Source organism: Cucumis melo, chromosome 7, assembly GCF_025177605.1.
Source record: "Cucumis melo cultivar AY chromosome 7, USDA_Cmelo_AY_1.0, whole genome shotgun sequence".
In the NCBI taxonomy this organism is placed as follows: Eukaryota; Viridiplantae; Streptophyta; class Magnoliopsida; order Cucurbitales; family Cucurbitaceae; genus Cucumis; species Cucumis melo.
Genome location: NC_066863.1, coordinates 6,867,629 through 6,880,180, shown reverse-complemented (window position 1 = coordinate 6,880,180; position 12,552 = coordinate 6,867,629).

The following is a 12,552-nucleotide window of genomic DNA, read 5'->3' as shown; positions in this document are numbered from 1 at the left end:
TTCTATGTCCAATATCGTACGGTGTCTATGGGAGACGCTTATTGTCGTTCATTAGTGCATCCAATATTAAGAGCATCTGACTTGGGCCAGTGTGGACGCAGTTAGGACTCCAAGAAGGGTTTGTTGATCCATTTGAAAGCACCTAAAAATCCTAAAAATACTTACTAAATCTGTTATTACACTATCCATATCTTAGTCAAAAAATTACTATTAAGAATAAATTTAGTATAGGGAAACTACGTACAACTATTTAAAAAAAAAGTTTAAAACGATGCTCACTTGTGTCACATGTCATGTTTGAAAGAAAAAACATAATTTGTTTTTCTTTTGAAAAATGTTTACTTTTCGTGAAAAATTATCGAAATTAAAACTTTAAAAAAGAAAATAAAAAGTTGTTATAATATTAGTTAGTAATTTATTTTAATATAAGACAAAAAGTTGTAAAAGTACGTGTCATAATGAATGAAATATAATTAAATGCACTACAATTACAACTTTATTACATCTTTAATCGTCTAAGTTCAATTTTCTTCACAATTAAAATTACAACTTAGAACAATTGCAACTTAAGACAACTAGTTAAACACTTTTTAGAATGTGGTAAAATTTGAAGTATATTGCATCTTAAATGTTGTTAATTTAATTCCTTCGACAACTTAGGGCCACTTTTAAAAACAACAATTTCTAATTTTTTGAACTTTTGTAAGAAAATGTGAAGTTTTCATTTTTATTTCGTTTCAAATAACGAAATTCACGTTTGACGGCTATGATTGTTATCTAACAACACTAACAACATTAGGAAATTTTTTTTAAAAAAATTGTGGTCAAATATTTGATTACACTAATATTAGTGGTACTACTGAAATTATGTATATTGGGATGATAATTTTGGAAATAAAATTTAATGGTCGTACATGTCAAAAAAATAACACAAATCTAAAACTTTCTAGGCATAGATAAAAAAAAACAATACCAAATGTAATGACTCAACTCCTTATACTAAGCTGAAGTCATTACTAATTTAAAAGATAAATAAAATTTATAAATTTAAAATAGAAAAAAATGAAACAAAACCTCGAACTTCTCATTAAGAGCATAAACAAATGTATACTGAAATAATTCTAAAAGTAAAATCCTAACTTTATCTAGTTTTAAAGAAATAAAATAGAAATAAAAGAATAAAATAAAAGTGCAAATGCTGGAATCCGAACAATGACATAAAGCGGAAGCAAAATGGCCCCTATGGCTCGCCACGGTCACTTCTTGTCAGTCGCCAGCTTGCCCTTGCCCTTACCTCTACCTCTGCCTGAAAAATTCAAACAAGAAAGAGTGAGTATAAAAATATACTTAGTAAGGGACCCACTAATAGTCCCGCTAGGTGCCTGTTAACTTCCTATTAGAGCCCTATAAAGTACCTCTGAACTGGCACGTTCCTGAACATGTGCAATCTGTGATCCCGTAGGAACACATCTGGTCTTCGGTGAACCTAAAGGAACACCTAAGACAATCTGGTCTTTAGTGTACCCTAAAGAAACACTAAGACAATCGGGCTATGAGTGACCCTATCGAATCACTCGTAATCATGTTTATGTCAATGTCAATGTCATAATGGACTGATGACCTCGTTGGGCTACGCAGTCATAAAAAGGTGGTGATCCCGAGGGACACCCATGTGGGGTACGACTCTAATAGAAAAGCTAACAGCATACCCTATCCGTAGCATGTAACATGTCATAACATTTTTATAAACATAGCATATCATAACAATCATACCATAGTTAACTAATATCGTAAACATGAACATAACGTAGTCATCTTCATCAACATACTGCTAGTCATAATATAACATCAGCTCACGACATCAATTATTAATACAATCTCAGTCATCATCAATAACCCTAAGTTATGCAATTTAGCTATCATCCAAGCATAATCATAATTACATGCAATCTCTTAAATTCAATTCGAAGGTCTAGTAGAAGAATCTCTTACCTAGAGATTAGCTCACAGCAAAATTATCCTAACAGTCACGATCAAGCTCTCCCAACAGTCAAGCCCTAAGCACAAATGAACCCAATAACTAAAATTAATCAATTAATTACTAAATAACTAAAGTCCAATTCCAATTATTTTAACTTACCCAAAGTTGAAGATAATTCCAAATTTATCCTTGGTTTAGGAAAATTCTTCGGTTCGACCCCCAAATGACCTATCATGAAAATAATTCAATTAAATCCATAATTAAATTATTTAAGGTCTAAAATTGGTCTTTGTTGGGAAACAACCAAACCCAAACAAACGGCTTGAAAAACAGGGGAAACAGCTAGGCGGCTCGGTTAGAAGGCAGAGGGCAGCTCGGGTAGGTGGCTCACACGTGCAGGGCGGCTCGCACGCACAAGGATGGCTCGGCTCGGCTGCGTGCGGCTCACATGGTGGCTAGGGGCGCGGCTCGAATCCATACGGGTGGCTGGCATGAGCGGACTCACATGGGTCGGGTTGAGGGAGAACCGGCTCGGATTGCACGGATCGACGATAGACGAAGGGAATCGACTGATGGCTTTCAGATGGAGGAGATCGGACGGAGGGCACGGTGTGAAGACGATCGGCTCGACGATTTGGATGGATGATGGCGCTTGGATTCACGCGGACGAATCGACTTACAGAAGCGGCGCGGTGTGACTGCTCAGCAGTGGTGGCTGATGTAACATGTGTGATGGAGAACGACGGCTCGACAAGCTTGATGCAGAAGGCTCCCTAACACATGGCTGGAAGGATGGCTATCGGCTTGGGTTGACCTACGACAGACGCTCGACGACGATGCTTGGAGGAGAACGGCGGCGGCTAGGGTTTGAGAAGTTTAGGATTAGGGTTTATTTAGGGAAGATGGTGAATAGTGTTGACCCTATTTAACCCAAAATAATAATAATACAATTACTATTATTTTCCTTTTTTCCTATTCCTTTTTTTATTCCAAAACAATCAAATCTTCTCTCTCTTCATTTAAAACCCACTAAATCTCCCTTTTTAAACCAATAATTCCACAAATCACATCAACTTTTCTCCAAATAAAATATCATAATTATCTTTTATTAAATAATAATTATATTTTCCATTATACAATTATTATTTTAAATTTTTTTCTCTCTCTCTCTCCACAAAATATTTTTCTCCAAAACAAATCTCATTAACAAACAACTTTAATCAAAGTTTCATTTGCATCCAATTAATTCCAACATCAAATAAAATTAAACTTAAGATAATTAAAATAAATTACCTTAACTTGGGGCGTTATAATCTTCCCTCCTTTGAGAAACTTTCGTTCTTGAAAGTTCTAATCCTCGAACTGCTCGGGGTACTGGAGTCTAATGTCATCCTCTCTTTCCCAAGTGGCTTCTTCAACTCCGTGGTTTCACCAAAGAACTTGGACCAGTGCAATTCCTCGATTACGGAGCGTCTTGACCTCTCTTGCCAAAATCTCGATAGGTTGCTCCTCGTAGCTCAAGTTTTCATTAATTCACAAAGGTTCAAAGTCAATTACATGCGTCGAATCTACTACATACTTCCTCAGCATAGAGACATGGAACACATCATGAACTGCAGAAAACGATGAGGGTAACACCAAGGGGTAAGCTACAGGGCCAATCCGCTCAAGTATCTCGAATGGCCCTACCAAACGTGGACTTAGCTTCCCCTTCTTCTCGACCTCAGAACACCTTTCATAGGTGCTACCTTTAGAAAAATCATGTCTCCCACATCAAACTCGAGATCCTTACATCGTTCATCAGTATAACTCTTCTATCTGCTCTGTGCTGTCAACATACGAGCTCTAATCTTTTGTATGGCTGCGTTAGTAGTCTAAACTAACTCAGGGCCTAACATTCTCTACTCACCAATCGCACCTCAACATACAGGAGTTCTACAACACCTATCATACAAAGCCTCAAACAGTGTCATGCCAATGATAGCCTGATAACTATTATTATAGGCAAACTCCATCAAGTGCAAGTGAGAGTCTCAACTCCCTGAAAACTCTAGCACACAAGCTCGCAGCTTCTAAAATTAGGTTCAACCTCTTTGTTTGACCATCAGTCTGAGGATGAAAGGCTGTACTGAAATCTAACCTCGTGCCCAATGCAAACCGAAGTCCTTTCTAGAACTTTGATGTGAAACGAGCATCTCTGTCAGAAATGATAGATACAGGTACTCCATGCAGTCTCACTATCTCGATCATATATAACTGTCCCCACTTACTAGCAGTGTAAGTGGATTTCCCTGGAACAAAGTGAGCTGACTTCGTGAGTCTGTCAACAACAACCCAAATGACTGTATAGACCTTCAGCGTCATAGGCAGTCCTGTAATGAAGTCCATCGATACACTCCCATTTCCACCCTGGCACACTCAAGGGTTGCAACAAACCTGCTAGCTTCCGCCTTGGTGCCTTCACCTACTGGCATACCAAGCATCTACTAACGAAGTTTGCCACTTCTCTCTTCATATTTCTCCACAAATAGACACACTTCAAGTTCTGGTACATCTTCGTACTTCCAGGATGCATAGAAAATGGAGAACTATGAGCCTCGGTCAAAAGCTCATTCTTAACTGCACTATCTATCGGGACGCGCAAATGCCTCTCAAACATAAGCCCACTATCAGAGGATATGGAGAACTCCTCAACTTGCCCTACTTCTGCCAGGCGATGCTTTCCCTACTGAAACTGCAATCCCAGCTCCCTCAAAATCTCTAAGCAAAGGAGCTTGCTTGGTGATAAGCGCAACTGAATGTGACACCTTCCTGCTAAGCGCATCAGCTACCACATTCGCCTTACCTGGGTGATACAGAATTTCGCAATCATAATCCTTTACCAACTTCAGTCATCTTCTCTGTCTCATGTTCAACTCCTTCTAGGTGAAGAAGTACTTCAAGCTCTTATGGTCAGTGAAAATCTGTATCTTCTCACCGTACAGGTAATGTCTCCATATCTTCAGTGCAAAAGCCACTACTGCCAACTCTAGGTCATGGGTAGGGTAGTTCTGCTCATGACTCTTCAACTGATGAGAGGCATAAGCAACTACCTTACCTTGTTGCATCAAAAGGCAACCCAGTCCTTTCTTTAAGGTGTCACTATGAATCAAAAAACTTTCAGATTCATCTGGTACTGTAAGGACTGGCGCAGTCACAAGCTTCCTCTTAAGCTCCTGAAAACTACTCTCACATGTTGGGCTCCAAACAAAAGAAGTCCCCTTCCTGGTCAACTGAGTCAAGGGACTGGCTATACGAGAGAAGTCTTCCACGAACCTCCGGTAATAACCTACTAGACCAAGAAAACTGTGGACTTTGCTGACTGTAGATGGTTGAGATCAATTAGTAACAACTTCAATCTTTGCTGGGTCTACCAAAATCCCTCATTGGATACGATGTGGCCAAGAAAAGACATCTTCTTCAGCTAGAACTTGCACTTATAAAACTTACCATATAACTTATTGGCTTGAAGGGTCTCCAAAACCTGATGCAAATGCTCTTCATGTTCAGCCTCTGTCTTGGAGTAAACCAAGATGTCATCAATAAAGACTATAACGAAAATGTCTAAGAAATCCTTAAACACCCTATTCATCAGATCCATAAATACAACAGAAGCATTTGTTAGGGTAAAAGACATTACAATGAACTCGTAATGTCCATATCTGGAATGGAAAGCAGTCTTAGGGATGTCGCTGTCTCTAATCCTCAGCTGGTGATAGCTTGAACGTAAATCGATCTTGGAGAAAATAGTGGCTCCTTGCAGCTGGTCAAACAAGTCGGCAATCCTGGGCAATGGATAACCATTCTTGACTGTTACCTTATTCAGCTCTCTGTAGTCAATGCAAAGTCGCATCGAACCATCTTTCTTCTTCAGAACAGTACTGGTGCTCCCCAAGGTGAGACACTAGGTCGTATAAAGCCCTTGTCCAGTAATTCCTGCAACTGAACCTTCAACTCTTTCAGCTCAGCTGGGGCCATTCTATAAGGAGCTCTAGATATAGGGGCAGTGTCTGGCTCCAACTCAATAGCAAAATCGATCTTCCTGGAAGGTAGAAGTCCTGAAAGTTCATCTGGAAAGACATCAGGGTACTCTCTCACTATCGCTTCAGATGACATAGAAACTTCTGGCTCTCTAGTGTTTACTACGCTGGCCAAGATACCCCAAGTACCCTGGTTGAGTAATTTGTTGGCTTTTTTCATAGCTGAGATGACCTTGGGTAGGACCATAGTCCCTGCTCCCTTAAACTTGAAGCTAGCCTTTGAAGGAGGGTTAAAAACTACCTCCTTGCAAGAACAGTTTATACTTGCATGGTTGACAGACAACCAATCCATTCTTAGAATTACGTCAAAATCCCGCATGTCTAAAACTAGCAAGGTTACATCTAATACATGGTTTGCTATCTCTAAGGACAAAAGTCAACTGTATGCCCTGGTTGCTTACACCTGAAACAAACTCGACTTCCTGTCAAGCAACGACCTCCATGATATCTCCCACAGCTCTGACACGTAGATAGTTCTCTCACAATCTTTCCTGCAGCAGCAAGCTCCTAGCGATGCCGCTGGAAAAGACCTCCTGGCCTCCGGTTCCTCTGTGGCGCTACAATAGGCTGCAACTCAGCCTTCCTCTTCTAACGTGGGGTTGACACTCTTCCTGCAGCCTTGGACGAATTAGCTCTCTCGAGCAGACTCATGTCTAGTGCCAGATGCAGTGCATCAGCATGGGTGGGTGGCCTGAGGGCTCGAAGGAAACCCTAGAGGTCCAGTCTGAGACCTCTAACGAACTTTTCGGTTCAGGAGGCCTCATCCTTTACTACCTCGGGAGAAAAGCGGGATAGCATATCAAACTTTGCGTCATACTGCTCCACAGTCATGACGCCTTGCTCCAGGTTCAGGAACTCTTGCTGTTTAGCGTACCTCACGTTGGTAGAGAAGAACTTAGCATAGAAGTCCTCCTTGAACTGCTCCCAAGTTATCTTACTAACATCTCCACCTAGCATCCTCTCAGCAATCTTCCACCAGGCGATACCTCTATCCTCCAAGAAGAAAATTGCGCACTGCACCTTTTTGTCATCAAGGCATTTCATGTACCGGAAGATGGTCTCTATAGAACCAATAATTCCACTAATCACATTAACCTTTCTCCAAATAAAATATCATAATTATCTTTTACTAAATAATAATTATATTTTTCATTATATAATTATTATTTTAAATTTCTTTCTCTCTCTCCACAAAATATTTTTCTCCAAAAAAAAATCTCATTAGCAAACAACTTTAATCAAAATTCCATTTGTACCAAATTAATCCAACACTAAATAAAATTAAACTTAAGATAATTAAAATAAATTACCTTAACTTGGGGCGTTACACCAAATTTATTAAATAGGTAAATGTCCATAGAAAACAAAAATTACATAATTACAAAACCAAAAGTGTGTCCTATACAAATAAAATTAAATTACACAATTTTAATTCTAATGAAACAAAAGCACTAAAAAATCGAACTTTGAATCTACAAACGGCTAATTCGTGGTACGTCTTAGAAGGATGTGATGACCGCGGATGTTCTACATAAAAAAGTAAAGAAGTTATGAAACGACAAACGCCGAAAAGACTAGAAGTATTTTAAAACCAGCATAAGTGAAGAAATAAAAAAATAGAAAAGGAACTATTACATAACTTGTAAGTAGAAGAACCTAAAATGAAAATTTGAAAATGTAAGACGTTAAAAAAATAACATTTAAACGTAAAAATGATTTTTCGAAAAATATGTCAAGGAGCCTCAAAGTTTAGAAATTGGTTCAATAAGTTGAACCAGATTTCATTGTAGTGGAAACATCAATTAGGAGGAAAACAAAACAAACAACAAACCATATGAAGAGACAAAGTAGAAGGTACATACAGCACGCAAGAGAACAAAGAAAATGAATACCAGTAAGTAAAGTTATCTAACAACATTAAGAGGAGATTCATAGTGGTCGAAACATGACTGTAAATATTTGAAAATATGTAAGGTACACTAATATTGAAATAAACATACATTAGAGGAGAATGAAAGGAAAAAAAACTACAAAAGACAGAATAAAATAGGAAATGTGCACTAATATGGAAAGAAACATACATTAGAAGACAAGGAAACTAAAGAAATACCATAAGACAAAACAAGGCAGAAGAAGGGTAACGCGGATGGACAATGATGCAAATATGGAAGAAAAAAATTACAGACCAAATAGAAAGAAGCAAAAGACAGAGCAAGGCAGCAATAGAAATCCCAAGATGCGTGGTAAAACAAAAGAGGAAAATACTTGAAGTTATGTAAGGTACACTAATATTGAATAAACATACATTAGAAGAGAAGGAAACTAAAAAAAATATCATAAGACAGAACAAGGGAGAAGAAGGGTAACACAGATGGACAATGATGCGAATATGGAAGAACAAAAATTACATACCAAATAAAAAAAAGCAAAATAGAACAAAGGCAGCAATAGAAATCCCAAGATGTGTGGTAAAACAAAAGAGGAAAATATTTGAAAATATGTAAGGTACACTAATATTGAAATAAACATACATTAGAAGAGAATGAAACAAAAAAATTACATAAGACAAAATAAGATAGGAAAGGTGCATTAATATGGAAAGAAACATACATTAAAAGAGATGGAAACTAAAAAAATACCATAAGACAAAACAAGGCAGAAGAAGGGTAACACGGATGGACGACAATGATGCAAATATGGAAAGAAAAAAATTACATACCAAATATAAAGAAGCAAAAGACAGAACAAGGCAACAATAGAAATCCCAAGATGCATGGTAAAACAAAATAGGAAAGGTGAATATATAGGAGTGGATGAAGGAAGTTAATATGGCTTTAATGATCATACACAAAAAAAAAAATTAGAGAATCTCTGCAAATGACAGTGTAAAAGCATACAAAAGTGAAAAATTTGGTCGAACCCTAACCATTGGTAGTACCCTATTTACTATAGAAATGGTAGATTGTCATATACATTGAACAGACAAAACAATCTGCAAAGGGTAAGTTTGGGCGGCCAATATTTCTCCACAGAACATGAGTCAGTCAAGACATGAATAAAACAAAGACGAAAGTACATAATGGCAGTCAATGGAAATCACAATCAGAGGCAACAATGAATTTACAATTCACACATGAATGGGTCAAAGAGTATAATCCTCACAAAGCCAAAACAAAAAATAATTGTAGGAATTTTTTTTTACAAACAACCATTGCGAACAATTGAAGACAGTGGAACCGAAATACATGAGTACAAACGTACATTTCAATTTTTTTTTAAAATTTAACCGAAAGGAAGAAGTATGACAGTCAAACTTGTACAAAACGAAATAAATAAAGAAAATTCGTTCAAGTATTAGCAAACAAATGAAAATTCAGTCCGCAACATCAATACTCATCATCGGCTATCAACAAAAATAAAGAACATACAACAACACTAGTGTTACCTCCCTACCATGCTCCACCTATATCGATTGCAACAAAACAGTGTGGCATGTAGCATTGGGTCGAAATTAGTAAAGGAAAACGCGAATCGGCAAGGGCAACACCGAGCGAAAATCGGCAAGTGGGCGGCAAGGAGACTTTGAATTAGCTTAACCCAAACATGGATGTCCATAGAGAAGTCCGATCCAAGATGTAAGTGAGGATTTTAGAGGCTATATAGATATACCAAAGAATATTTAATTGCATTTTTCAAATTAGGAAATCATTATATCGAACAAATATACATACTTGCAAATCTCCACATAACAAATATTAAACTTCTTCCAACAAATTCTCAAAACAAATAAAGATGCTCCACATAAACAAAATCAAACCTAAATATGGCATGACCAAGAAAGAACATGAAAAACAAGAAATCTTAGAACATAAAGAATTTTAAGTAACAAATTAGGATTTTAGGGAAATTTTAAATCTAGCTTAAATAAATTACATGTTTTAAGAGATAAAGGCGATGATGACGGCGATGACACTGGAGGATAGGGGCCGCACTGAAATAGACAGGGTAGGCGACGAGGATGGCAATAGCGGTTTTCAGCAGAGAATTTCTTGTTTCTCCTTCCCCTTCTTCGTAGATTTGTGAAATACAGATCTAGAGAGGGTTTTCAAAGGCCAACTCCCGACGTAGCCTGACATGCGTTGGCCAAATTGTCGACGCTTTAATTAAAACATCAGCAGTTTTCACACAACTCTCGATGCTTTACTAATGGCGTTGGAAGTTCTCTTCTATCTTCCAACTTGCCAATTGTTGTGTCGGAAGATGTCTTTTCTCCCGACGGTATAAAGCAGCGTTGGGAGATCCATAATTTTTTAATGTAGCGCTTTTTCCACCAAAATTTCGTATTTTTTATTTTTAATGACACATTTTACTCAATCCATATATTTTTTTTCTTGATTTCAAGTGTCATTGTATACCAAATTTATAGTAGTGAAAGAACAACTAAGGGTTTAGAAAAGAAAAACAAACACATAACAATCAAAATAATGAATCTAGCCCAAACCTATCCAGATGGCAATGACGCGAGTATATGGTGAAAGAATTTTATTTCAACCACGACTCACTATAGACCCACCTCTTATATGTCTTTGGAGTTATACCTTTTAAATTTTGCTGAATTTATCAATGTGAACAACATCCTATTTTAAAAGTCTCATGAACTAAGGTAAATGTATATTTTTATTATATATTTAATTACTAAAAAGGTTGTTTTAAAAATTAAGAAATCAAACATACATAAAATTGAAAACTTCAATTGTAACTAAAAAGAGAAAGACAACTATTATTAATGGTAATAAATAAATAAAACATTTTGAATGAGTTTGCCCGCCGACCGAGGAAATCATTGAATATTTCGATGTCAATTTTAATTAATTTGTCCCTTTTTTCTTTTATTTAAGCTCTTATAATAAACATACCCACAAAATATATAAACTATATAAAATAATTTCAAAAACAGAAAAAACCTACAAGTCCACAATAAAATTATTAAAAATGTTCCATTAATAACACGTGTAACATATGTGTTACAAAATCGTATAGATTTGGTTATTGTTTAGTACACGTTTAGATTTGGATAGACAAATCTAAACTATTTATTTTTTCAATTTCATTGTTTAATTAGGTTACACGATCGTTTACATTTGTTACAGAATCGTTTAAATTTGGTTCGATCGTTTAGAATTATTTACACGATCGTTTATTTTTTCAACATTCCTTAGCACACGATCCTTTAGATTTGGCTAAATGATTTTTTTAATTCTTTTTGTACACGACCGTGTATCTTTTTTATACGATCCTTTAGATTTGGCTACTTCAATTTAAATGCTTTTTTTTCAAAAAAAAATTATACACGATCTTTTATATTCGGTTACCATAATCTAAACAACGTAAAAAAAATAGAAGGAAAAGAAAAAAGACTATGAAAAGAAATAGCAATGAAAAAAAAAAGAAAAAAAAAGAAAGACGATAGAAAGAAATCAGATTTGGTTACCCAAATCTAATCGACGTAAAAAAAAGAGGAAATGTAGAAAGACGATGAAAAGAAATTGCAACGGAAAAAAAAAAGAAGAGAAAAGAAAGAAAGCTGAATTAGAAAAATTGCAATAGAGGAAAGAAGAAAGACGAAAATGCAAATCTAAAATATTTTAAAAAAATAGCTAACTTTATATATCTTGTTAGACGTACCGTAAATATTTTATTAGTTTGTTATATTTATGAAAATTTACCTTTTTTTTTTCCTTTTTCAAAAAACCTCTACGGGTTCTGCATATACTTTTTTTATTTCAATGATTTTTATAAGTTTACTTTATACTGCATTTTTTTAATAAAATTATGGGGTCTTTTCAAAAATATAAAAAAGCGGGAAAGTATTTATATTGTATAGAACAATTCCGAAAATATAAAAAGCTCAGAGGCTCACCGTGTAAAATACCAAAAATACTATGTCAACAATGCGCGTAATATATTTGGTAACGCGATTTGGTACACGATCGTTTAATTAATTGGGTACACAATCGTTTAGATTTGTCTACACGATCATTTAGATTTGGCTACCTTAAATCTAAACCATTTTTTTATCAAAATTTGGTATACGATCGTTAAATTTGGCTACACGATCGTTTAGATTTGGCTACACGATCGTTTACATTTGACTACACGATCGTTTAGATTTGACTACACGATCATTTACATTTAGGGTTCCAAATCTAAAAAAAATCAAAATTTGGTATACGATCGTTAAGGTTTGGCTACACGATCGTTTAGATTTGACTTTTAGATTTTGCTACACAATTGTTTAGACTTGGCTACTCCAAATCTGAACGATTTTTTTTTTCAAAATTTGGTATAAACGATTTTTTTCAATATTCTTTTTACACGATCTTTTAATTTTTGTTACTCTAATTTAAATCCCTAACCAATTTTTTCAAGATTATTTATATACCATCTGCGTAAAAAAGAAAAAAAAAAAGACTATTTTTTTCAATATTTTTT